General features: G+C 26.2%; 1 non-coding gene across 1 annotated transcript; it reads left to right on the top strand.

Moving 5' to 3' along the window:
- Positions 1–11,355: 11,355 nt before the first annotated feature.
- Positions 11,356–11,428, top strand: Trnas-aga (transfer RNA serine (anticodon AGA)). Its single transcript has one exon. It is a non-coding gene; the product is annotated as a tRNA-Ser (tRNA).
- Positions 11,429–13,054: the final 1,626 nt, after the last annotated feature.

Below are 13,054 nucleotides of genomic sequence, written 5' to 3' on the forward strand. Positions count from 1 at the left end.
ACAATTAAATATAATTATAATATTATATTAAAGCTATATTTATGCATTATACAATTTAATAGCAAAACAATATACAATAACCATGAACTTTTCTGTGCTATAAATGTTTACATTTATAGTTACGTATCTTTTAAAATAAACAAACATGGTGCACGTACACCCATTCCTCGATTTTCGCATAGTTATTTCGAATTCGAATTTATTTTTCAGAAAAAAAAAATCCGTACCATATTTTTATTGGGACTTATTTTGAGAATCGAATTATTAAGTGACAGTGATATCGCTAAAAATTTAATATTATTATTGTAAACACCAACCAATTCATTTAAATGAATCGTGTCTATAATAAAATTTTTAGAGCTTTAACGATAAAAATCACTATATTAATTTATATGTGATACAATATTCAGAATAGGCCTCATTATTTTCTAATCAATTCTACTGAAGGAACTGATTAGAAAGCAGAACGAAATAATATGTACGTTTAAAAGAAAAATAAGTTTTTACAAATAAATTAAGCCGAAATCGATATACAAGCGTATACACTTCACTAATCTAATAATTGATATTTTGGGGTGATCACAATATGCCCTTCATCATTTATCTTCGGCTAATACTTGGTATTACAATAAACATATCATGTATCTATTTATACACCTATAATGACACACTCCTATTCACTCGATATTTTACGAAATTTCAATCCATCGCGTAAATCAGGGGGGCAAGTGTGTATAAATTATGTTATACGCATCAGTGCAGATATTATAATACGTAAAACTGTAGAAAAATAACTTAATGAAAATTAGTCACTAAAAAGCCAGAGAATCATTAATAACACATTTTAAATTTAAATATGTAGATACATGTATAATATATACATATATAATATACATGTGTATATTTTATTTGCATAGACGTTCAATATATGAGATAAATATAAAAAAAAAAATCCCTCATTTTTTTCTATATTTAATAATAGAATAAAACTTTATTTGAAATGAAAAGAAATAAAAAAGCATAATATTAAAAATAAATAAACGAAAGAGCTACAAATTTGACATTGAACTCGTTCATTGACAGTACAAAAATGCAAATAAATGACATAGAACCCATTATAAAAGCTTTTAAAAAAATGCCAGCAACAAAACGAAAACTAAAAGCGAATCTAAATAGAGCTAATAATAATAATTTTTATTAATAAAAAATATAGATACACACACACACACATAATTGGTAATAAAGCAATTTCATCAATATTATGTTTAACTTACGCAAGATAATGTTGGTACATTATGTATGAATAATATAGAAATTTAGAAGTAGTATAAGTAATAATTACATAAAAGTTTTAATGGTGTAGGTGAGTAAAGAATTTTATTAAACCTTTAATATGTTTAGTGATCGAGATATTGCGCCAAATATTATTATTCCACTCTCAAGCAATACCCATGACAATATCGAATCTACCTTATCATTCATAAATTGGACAACTTACATGCATTATTAATTTATATGTAGGGTGATATGAATAGATTTCTTAAGTGACTTCTTAATAAAATTCAAATTTTCTGAGTGTGTTTTTCTGAGGTTTGAGTACCATAATAATTGTGAGCACATGACAAAATTTGAAAAATATCACAAATCTCACAAATTAAGCAAAAATTAATTTGTGTAGTAGTGTGATTGTAATAGTGAATATAAATCTAACAAATACTTTAAATTAGTTATCACTGCGTAAACATTATTCTAATTTTGTGTATCTTTTCTCTTCTTTTGTCTCTGTATAGTGTGAACTAACTGTATTTGTGTGTTATTTTCTATTTTTGCTTAATATCATTGTGTGATTTTATTTTACGTTAATTAATCACATGCCGGTATTGCAAAACTTTATCCATCCTATGGTAGAGAGCGAAGAGAGAGCTTTAACAATTAAATTATTTTAATATTGTATGTTATGTGTTCCCTAGCATACATATATGGATCTATGGCACACGAAATGAGAATTGAAATTAGTCACATTTGCTTTAGTATAAAAGTTATTTTCAAATTATATTTTATCAACACGTATACATTATATTATTGTGTAGGTGTAAAAATATATTTCAATTAAGATATTTAAGATTTCTACATAGAAAATAAAAATACAAATAAAAATGAAACTGCGAGAACGTAAAATGAATACTGTAATATATGTTGTATTCTTGTATATTAATACTGTTATACTCGTTTAGTCGTATTTTTATACACACAAATGTAATAATAATATGCGGGTATTTAAATTTGAAATTTCATGTTAAAATTCTAGTGCATCTTAAAAATAATTGTTTACAAATAATTTACTATGTATGTAGCGATCAGACGGAAGACGACCTTGTCTAAGTTCAAATGCCTTTTTTTCTCTGTTTTTTTTTATAATAGCATGTAGGTAAGTATGTTTGTATGGATGTTTAAATGTTTTTAAATTGCGATCTTTTTGGCCTAGAAGCCGCTATGTAGATTTTTTTTTCCTCATAAAATTTAACAAAGCAACAATAATTGTTGATCATAAAATGAAATAAAATCATATAAAAGTTTAATAATAGAAGGTACTCTATATCCATTTTTATTTGTCTGAAATTTAAAGAGAGGAAAAAAAGATGTTAAAAGGATGAATTTATTTTATTTTTTCTTCTTGCACTGCAAAACAATAATTAGAAATTTGAATAATTTATTTAATAATAAATTACGTATTTGTTTTTAGATCAGAGCATTGTTCTATGCATATCAACTTCAAGGACAGAATATTTCTATTTAAAATGCAAAAAAAAAAGAATATTAGTAATAGTTACTAGTGAGCAGAAAGTAAAAGAATATTTATATGTAACTTGATCACTGAGGAAAGCCGCACTAACGTAATTTAAAGATTATTGTCAGCCTGAAGTTATTCAACACTATATCTTTTATTGGCGATTAGCCTGTAACTTCACGATTAATGTTTTCTAAGCTTCAAGAAAGTTTTAAAGAAGTGCCTGAAAAAAGTTCACAATAAAGGAACTCTGCAGCAAGTTTTTCGAAAATCAATTCTGAAAAATATATTAAAAGCTATCGAATACGTCCTAATTGTTATCGCAAACCAGTGTTGTCTTTTCAAGTATTTTATATCATTCCCTCTAGGACGGTAAATAGTAAAACTGTAAATTGTAAATTTTATCATCATCTAGACATTGAAAGATCATCACTTCTCACGTTACAACTTCTCGAAATTAATAGATTTTTGCTTTTACGGCCCTTATATTTCTAAAACTGCTAGATTTTCCAAACCTCTATAAAATCAGAAACGTTATTTTATCCTTTCTGTATACGCTATGTCTGAAGCGATCTCCCTATTTTTTTACCTTTAATAACACAATTTATATATTTAACCCTATCCTGCTTCTCCTACTACTAAACATTATTCAATATTGAAAAACATTTATTCTCTTAATAATTATTGTTATTATTAATTTATTCGGCCGCCGATTCACCAGATTCGGTCTCCCTATTTTTTTACCTTTAATAACACAATTTATATATTTAACCCTATCGTGCTTCTCCTACTACTAAACATTATTCAATATTGAAAAACATTTATTCTCTTAATAATTATTATTATTATTAATTTATTAAATGTATTTTCCGTATACGTCGTACTTATTGCTTATATTGTTATTATTTTTCATGCACATTGAAATAGTAAACTAGTAACACAATGATAGTACAGTTATCTGATAGCCGGTTAATAAGTTGACGTATAATGTCATAACAACAACCATGAACTTGAAATTTATTTTGAAATAAATTGTATGTCAAGAATTGCTATAACAATCACATATATTGTATACTCTATAAATTCACTAACCTTATTAAAAATTTATTCATCTAGTAGAATTTCCGATAAGCTTTTTGCACAATACAAACATTGAAACCAATACGCAAATATTGTGGGCTTAATACTCCCATCTAATAAAGATTCACCAACACTAAAACACAGATCCATGCTTTATTTTCTAGTAAATAATAGAAAGCCAATACTATTAACATTTTCACTATTAGAATTATATTAGCAAATATTGTGTACAAATATGAGGGGAGATATGTTGAGAAATAATTGAGAAATTTTTCTAAAACAAAAATATTCTCTCAGAAAAAATTTCATGAATAGTATTCACTGAAAAAAAATCACTGAACTAGGAACACTATTGTAAACTAAATTTTTTAATTCAATTTTAAAATTTAAAAATTACAAGGCTTATACTCGTAAATAAATAGGAACACTTACATAATTTAATTTAAGTAATTTCTTCTATTAAGAGTAAAACATCATCTTTCGTGACATTCAATTAATCACACTATTTACAACATTATTTTAATTGTAACTCTGAAAAGCCAAAAACCCATTATCAACCCATTATTTTCAGCCAATTATACAATCATTTCGTATTTACGTAATTTAAAGTGAAGTTTTTCAAAATAACCCATATGCTATAATGCCCCACTGCATTACTGGCCCACTAAAACAGTCATAAAAATTTTGACTTCATATTTTCCACTTTGATTGACCCCATTTAATTTTTTTATTTTATTTTCTCACCTAACACTCCAACTGCTCCAGTTAAAGCAGATATCTTTGTTTAAAGACCAATTATGCCACTTAGTGCTCTTCTCCTTATTAATTTTTATTTTATTTTATATTCGTTTGTTATATCCTTGTTGAATAACACGACAATAATTCAGAAAATACCTACAGTCCGCGATTTTCTCATATTTTTTTGTTGATTTATTCAAAATAAAAAAAAAGTAAAGAAGAGCAATTTCTTTTTTTTTTGAGTTTGACCTTTAAATACAATTCATTTTAAATACACTTAAAAGTTGGTAATGGTGACCACAATTTCAATATTGACCATCTAGAAAAAAAAAGCAAACACTCGTGAAACAAAGCCAACTTATATTAACTTTGGGAAACAGAAAAAAGAAAGAAGTAAGTACCGTTAACAAAAAAAAATTTCCATAAATTTTCATCACATCCCCTGTTTCAAATGTTGCATCATCAGTATTATGTATATAGGGAAAGTAATGAAGTTTCATTGTTGAAATTGAAGAAGAATCTCATCAATCTTTATAGCATATTTTCTCTTATTTTTAATAAAAAAAAAAACAAGGAATCGGTTTGAATACTGCGGTATTCGAATGCTGCGAAGATATGGCAGTATTTTCTTTTTTGAATCATTAAATTTTTGATATTTTTATTGTGTGAACTCACTTGCAAAATATGCTTTCATTATTATTGAAAGCAATATGAGTTTGAGTTGAGAGATTTTAAGAATGAGGAAAAAAACGATGCACGACGAAATGCAAAGAGCTATCGGTATGGTTTGTGTATGGGAAATAAAAACTGAAATTTTTTTTTTTCTTATTTTTAATTTTTGAGTTGATTTTTTTTTAGAGAACAAATTTAGACAGTGCATATATTGGCACTAAAGGTCCTTTGTTAGGAAGGTAATCGTTTGATAAACTAATTTTATTTACAGTTTTGCAATACATATGTAATACATATGTATTAAAATAATATGGGGAATATTCCTGAACAACGGCTCTTAAGATTCTTGACAAAATATTCAAAATTAGCAATAATAAGCTATTGTGGAAAAATTAAAATTTTTGTTTGAGATCATTGACAGAAAATACGTACACATTTAGGATTTACATAACAGTGTTGCACCAAATAGCTTTACTTTGCTATTTACTAGCGTTCGGTGCCCCATTTAATTTTTTACGAAAATTGCGATTGAATTGGAAAATTAGAATGCATGAATGAAGGATAAGTAATCGCATAAGTAGTATCTGATAACTTCTACTGGTGATTAAAAACTCCAGCATTGAAATTTTTATATTTTAGATTTGCTAAAATGCCAATTACCTTTTTTAATGTTATCATATTATTAATTTGGCATTCCATTTATAAAGCTAAAAAAATAATGCTATGTTTAATCGATCCAGGATTGTTTAACAGTCTGATCAAACATATTTGATAGAACAATAGCTGTTTACATGAGGAACAGTTATTGTTGCAAAATAATTGCGGTCTTTGCCCAAAAAAATTTAATCCGAATCAAATACAAATGAGAACTCCAATATAACTTTTGTATGGTACGTTGTAAGTATTACCACACAGTCCTACGCATTCGTTTTAATGGTAAAAACTCGCCTTTATTTTTGTTTTTTTATAAATTTTCAATTATTCATCTGCAATGATGTGATCCAGAATTTCAAATAGAATTCATCATATAACAAATTCATTTGTTAGAATACGTTAGAATAATGATTACTTTGACAACGATTTTATTTTATTTTTGAAACCTTATGCAAAAAAAAAAAACTTCAACTGAAATTTACAAAAGGACCCAAAATATGCAATCGTTAATTTTTTATTTTGTCACAATTTTTATTCACAAGCAATCTGGAAAATATTATGAAACATAAAGAAAAATAAAATCTGCTCCTTCCAAATCTATAAAAGTATAACATTGAATATTATTCTTTTTTCTGCATGTATGTCATCAAACGTACGTAACATAACTTACTGTAGCAAATAAAAATCAACTAAGATTCCATGAAATAGATACAGTTGGGTATTCTATAACCATAAAAATTTTCTGCGTTTACACAATTGGTGTTGTTGTTATTATTTCTTTTGTATAAAAAAAATCTGTCGTAAATCTATTTTATATTCTATACAAAATTACGCGATTGCACTTAAAGTAATTTGTTGATGCTTGTTACCTTCAAAGTTGCCCTTAAAAATAAAAATTACTGCATACAGAAACGACAGGACATTGAACATTTTTTTGAGGCACACAATAATAATTATACTCGTGCACATTTTTCATTTTCCGAAACTGAATCGATTATTATGTAGCAAGAGATGACCAAAATAAGGTCTATAACATCGATTCTACGTATACGTGCATTACTTTTTGCTATTTGCTTACTCAACAACAAAAAATCTACTAAGAAAAGGATAAACACTTTAATGTTAACAGAGGCGATTTATGGTAATCAAACAAAGTGTAAAAAAAAAGCACACACGTTCAACAAAAAAAAACTGATATATAGGGGAAGGAATTGAATTTTTGCACTTTTTTACTTTCAAAATTTTTCTACAAAAGTCAGTGTGCAAAAGAAAATAAAATGAAGAACGATGTACACACATTCGTACATTTAAAATAATAAAAATGAAGCAAAAAATTTTATGAATTGCATAAATTGCTCATACCATGTCGCATATACACGTTTCCTATATGAAACATTTTGTGATGGTTATCGTGGTAAATTGAAAAAAAAAAAATAGAAGTCTTAATCAATTTTAAGTGAAGAGGGAGTAGATACAATATATATATATGTTTTTTTTGTTATACATACGTGTGTATAGATGCAAATGAAGAATTTAATTTCATTCTTCCGCGGGAAATTCATATAACAGAAAAAAAAATTCTCCTTCTTTCGAGATTATGGACTTTTATGTTATCCTTGCAATTTTGTTGTTATACAGGGAATTTTTTTTTATTTAAAGAAAAAGTAGAAAAAATAAATTAAGTGGAATGCAATAGAGAAGATTTGTGAGACTGACATGAATGCTATATTTATTGATTGGATTAAGGTTGTGTTGTAATGGCATTTAACACTAAAACGATTAAGAGAATTTTTGGGAGATTTTTTTATTTTTCTTTGGTACGATCGGTGTTTGAAAATTTTTACCCCACACCTTTTGGGTAAACGATTAATTTAGTAATTTTTGTGTAAAAATTTTTTCAATGTAATTTTTTTTTTTTTAGTTTCAGTTTAGATTTTTCTGCTTTTTTTTCAACTTAAAAAAACATATGTGTGATAAAAATAACATGGACACAATATAAACAAAAAAAACAAAAGGGAAATAGAAGAATTCATGTGGGAAAATTCTTTTGTATTGTTAAATGTTTTAAATGAAAATTGTAATTGAATAGGATATGAGACCTTTGATAGGTATTAGTTTGTAATCTATTCCGGATTATTGAGTTATTCAATTTGGTTTGGAAAATAAAATAAATAAGGAAAGAAATTTCATTTGTTCTGTTTTATAACAATATTTGATTAATTTAGTTTTCAATTTACCGGAGTTGTAAAATGTCTTAATTAAACTAGTGATCTAAAAAGTGAAAAAATCAACCCGAATTTTTTATACATAAAAAATACATTGAAATGAAAAATTTTGGAGCAGTTATTGAGTTTTTAAAAAATATTGGAACTTTAAGCCACAGTTATGTTTTCGTGGTTTCGGAGGTTTGCCGAAATTATAATAGTGAAGTGATATTTTAATAGATTATTTGAAATCGAAACTTGTTTGATTTACTTTTAACAAAGAGATGTTAACTTGGGTTGCAAGAACAAGAGAAACTCTTGAAAAGCTTATTTAATTTTAAAATGAAGCCTCTTAAATTTAAAATTTTAGTAATGTAGCCAAGTAATAGCCAAAAACTTTTTGAGAATAAACAATAGATCAATATGGGAAAAACTAAATGTAATTTACTCCAAGCTTGTAATATTTACAGTGGTTGAAATAAGATGTTAGTTGCGTGTAAGTGCAAAATTTATGTACATCTACTTGCGTTGCTCAGAAAGAGTTGTGACTATGAGAAAAAATTCTTCTCATATATGTTTAAAATTAATTTCATCTCAAATGTCTAGAAGGCGAAATCGACATTTAAAAAATTATAAAGAATGTAATTTTTTGATTATTTCTTGTAACGAAAATGGGAGTATCTTTTTCCATTGCGACATGGCATAAATGGAAATGACGCTACCGCTATGATGAATATGATATATAGAAATATATAGAAATAGATGAAAATTAAGGTTACCACTAAAATTAACCGTTATCTGAAACCTATTTTCTTTCCAAATTTTTAATATGGTTTTTCTTCTGGACCGCAAATTGTAGAAGTTTCAAATAAGCAGCCTTTAGAAACCAACAAAATGATTATTCATTTAGAGGAAAGTTTTTTTTTCACCTTCATCTCCCTTCCAAATTGAATTTTCGGTGCCTTGTATTTTTAAAACTAGGAACTTTTTCGAATTTCATTAAAGCAGAAATGTAACGGTAAATGTTATGTCATTAAAAAATATAATTATTTTTCTTAGCAAACCTCTAAACTCAAACCTTATGTTAACGCTTCTTTCAAAAATTTTTTTTTGCTAATCCTAAATGTATGCAATTTTCTCATTAATGTATATTAAAGTAATTTAAACAATATAACAGACTGATTTTAAAAGCAGTATTTTAATTTTTTTAAGGGAAAAGTCCTACTTTAGAAACCACTGGTTTGATCCTCCATTTAAATGTTATTAAATTCATTACTTAAATTTATAAAAATTTTTGAAATATCTTAAATTTTTTTAAATAATTTTGTTAAAAATGTAGAATTTTTAACAAAATTATTATAAAAATTAATTTAGCATATTTAAGTGAGTGTGCTTAAAATTATTCAACTTAACATTTTTGTTTTTTTGTTTTTGGAGTACATTTATTTTATATAATAAATTCTTTAATTTATAGTTTTGTGATTTTCAATAATATTTTATGAGTCCATTGTTTACGATAAGGACCCACTTTAAAGACATTCTTTAATAAAAAAAAACAAAAAAATACCACAAAATAAATTCTGTTTTTTTTTAAATCCCATAATCAATGTACTAGAGAGTCATATTAAAAAAATTTGTTATTATTGTTTATTAGTATAAAAAACAACCGAACAAGAAAAATAACTAAAATCGCGGAAAATTAAAAAAAAAAAAAACAAAATTTAAAACGCTCCGTTAACTTAATGGGCCTTCTCGCTTCAATATAGTGTGAATATTTTTTTTCTATTTGCAATTTTTTTGTATAATTTTTATCATTTTAAAAAATGAAATAATAAAAGGAAAAATTTTCTTTTCTATTATGAAGTAGTAAACTAGCGTGACACTGAATGCACACAATTTTAAAATGAATATAATGGAGAAATTTTTTATAACATAGAGTCGACGAGAAAACTCTATACATGATGGTGATCGAGAATAATGAATGAAATAAAAATGATGGTTAGGAAGGATAGAAAACTCAAGTATATATGTCAGGTAGGCATAGCTATGGTTAAAATTGGTTCAATTTCATAAAATAATATGAAATTGAGTATTACGAGCTAAATAATGTAGAATAGGCTTTCTATGTTCTATGCTTACAAATTTATTTTTGTTTTTCTTGTTTTTACAATTTTTTTTTTTAATTTTTTAATGCGCTCCTTATCGAAACAAAGTGCTTTTTTTACGCTATTGTAGTTATTTTGCATTTTTTTATTTTTCTTATTATTTTTCTAAAAGGATAATTCGTTAAATAAATCGGATTTTTACGAAATTTTTGAGGTGCATTTGATTTTGTTATTTTATTAAGCAAAAAAGCACACATTGTTGTTGATTTTGATGGATTTTTTTTCTGGGTTTTTGTTGTTTTTTTGTTTTCTATATGCTTTTATACTTAAAATGCTTGTTTTAGCAATAAAAGATAGAAAACATAAAAAAAAAAAATGTAAAAACTGCAGAAACCTCCAAAAAAATGATGAAAAAATGCTAGAAAAACAATAAATGATTTTTTTTAGTAAGTGGAAATTTTTTTTGAAGGTTTCTCTCTGTTCCCAAAAAAAAAACATTAAGGATTTTTGTTTTTTGTCGGTTTTAGCCCTCTTTGTTTAATGGAAACAATTTTTGTGTGATTTCAACTGTAAGCCTTTGTTCAGATTATATGTTAAAAATTTTTTTCTCTTTTTATGCTTCTTTTTGCTTATTATTATTTCTTTTCATAATGGATTTGAAGTTGTTATGTTGTTTTTTTTTTTGTTTTTGGCTTTGGTTTTCGGTCTATTTTTTATGGTAAATTTTTTTATATTTTTGGCAAAAAAACAGAACGAACAAAAGAAAATTATTGTTTAGAATGGTATTAAAAATTTAGAATTAATTTTATAATAATTATGAATAAAATATTGAAACGGCAGCTTGGTGCAGCAATGTAGCATTGAACTGTTACTGGCGCACTTTAATATAAAAATATTTAAAAATTCACTAACGTTATTATAAATTTAAGTCAGGAGAGCCACTCTTCTGATGAACTCAAGCAAATTGTAAGGCCCGGAAAATCGTAACTCAGCCGCTGTTAGAGCAAAGAAGCCCAATATTTCCCTTCTTCAATGTAAACAAAGCAAATACTTAGTAATCATGTGAATTACAGTATAAGCAATGTAGAGAACATTTCGTCGGCAATTTCTTCATGCCTCTGTAGCTCAGTTGGTAGAGCGTCCGCCTAGAAAGCGGTAGGTCACTGGTTCGAGTCCAGTTGGAGGAGAAAAATTTTTTAATTAATTTTTCTGCCTTTAACTCATTCCTTTGATTACGTCATCCATCTGTTCTGCACTTGCATGAAGAAATTTCCATTAAGTTAAATATTTCCCTTCTCTTTCGTGCGAGAGCATCACACTCCACCCCAATTTATACTGAGGTCTGCTCATCCTCATAATATGCAAGTGTCTCCACTTTTCAGGCCCAGAAACTTTTTGGCTTTCCGCAGTCCCGAAAGACTTCTCCATCGGTCCGACCGCCTTTCCCCGACCGAGTCCTTTCTTAGTTCTTTATGAAGAGTATGTGATCTGACTTCGCAGAAGGCCTCCGGGTCAAAGGGAGGTGTGTTAGCTCCTCTTCTCGACAGCGCGTTAAGATAAATTTATATTAATAATAGCTTAATGATAAATTTATTCTAATTACTTAATAATCCTTAATTCTTCTTTCTGATTTAGGTACTTATTTAAAAAAAAAAGAAATTATTTATTTCAGATGAACTCATGTAAACAAATTATTTTCTGTACATTATGTAAAATATTTTCGTACACAATAGCTGTTCAAAACCCTTAGAATTACCAAATACGAGTCTATAATTGAAAACAAATACGAGAAGCAAGTAAGAAATTCAAATGATAATTCGTAACTTGCATGACATAATAAATTATCATAGTACTTGCATAATAGAATTTTTATAGAATGTAACTGACATGTAATTTTTATTTCTTAATATTATAATAATATTTAATTTAAACTGTATTTCCATCAATGATAGAGATTGCATTAGACAATTTATTTTTATCTTTCTAAAATCTTTGAATATTTGTTATAATAGTTATTATGCTTTACGATGTAGCTAATAATTAAAATACAAACACCTAAATCTTATAGAAAATAACTACTAAAACAAAATTTTTGAGATTTTTCGCAATTTTAATAATAACAATTTTTAAAGTTCTCTTTATACTATTTATACTTTTAATCAAATAAAACGGTGATTATTATAGAATTCTCTGGACAAGATCAATTATTTTTAAGTTGAATGACAAGCATTGACTGCCAGATAATTCAAATTTTCATGTCTTATAACATGGAAATGAATTATACTGTATAAATATGATATGAACTGATGATTTGAACCACAACAAATAAAAAAGAATCTAGAATAGATTAACAAACAAATAAACATAGGATAAATTGAGTATAAAACAAATCAGATCCTACAGTATTATTTTAATAAATTCAACGAGATCATCATTGTTTTTAGTATTATACAAGTAATTTAAAAATGGCCAGGGACCACGTTATTGTATGCATATAAGCAAAATTCATATCCAGAACAAAAACAGAAAAAGGAGAAAGGAAAAAGGAAGAAAAAAACAAAAATGAGCATTATTTTTCTCTTTTTTTTTTTTTTTGATGTAACAAATAAGGATAAAAATATATAACTAATATTTTGTAGAAAAAAAAAAAATAATTAAATTATTTATTTTTTATATTCTTTATTATATTAAAAAATTAAAGAAAAAAAAAACCAGAAACAAGAAACACACAATAACTGCACAAAAACAAAACTAGTGGGTCTACTTCAATTTTTCTGTTGTTTTGTTATTTTTTTTTTTTTTTGTTTTTGTCA

The sequence above is a fragment of the Condylostylus longicornis genome, unplaced genomic scaffold (genome assembly GCF_029603195.1).
Source record: "Condylostylus longicornis isolate FDR11 unplaced genomic scaffold, ASM2960319v2 ptg000081l, whole genome shotgun sequence".
Classification (NCBI taxonomy): Eukaryota; Metazoa; Arthropoda; class Insecta; order Diptera; family Dolichopodidae; genus Condylostylus; species Condylostylus longicornis.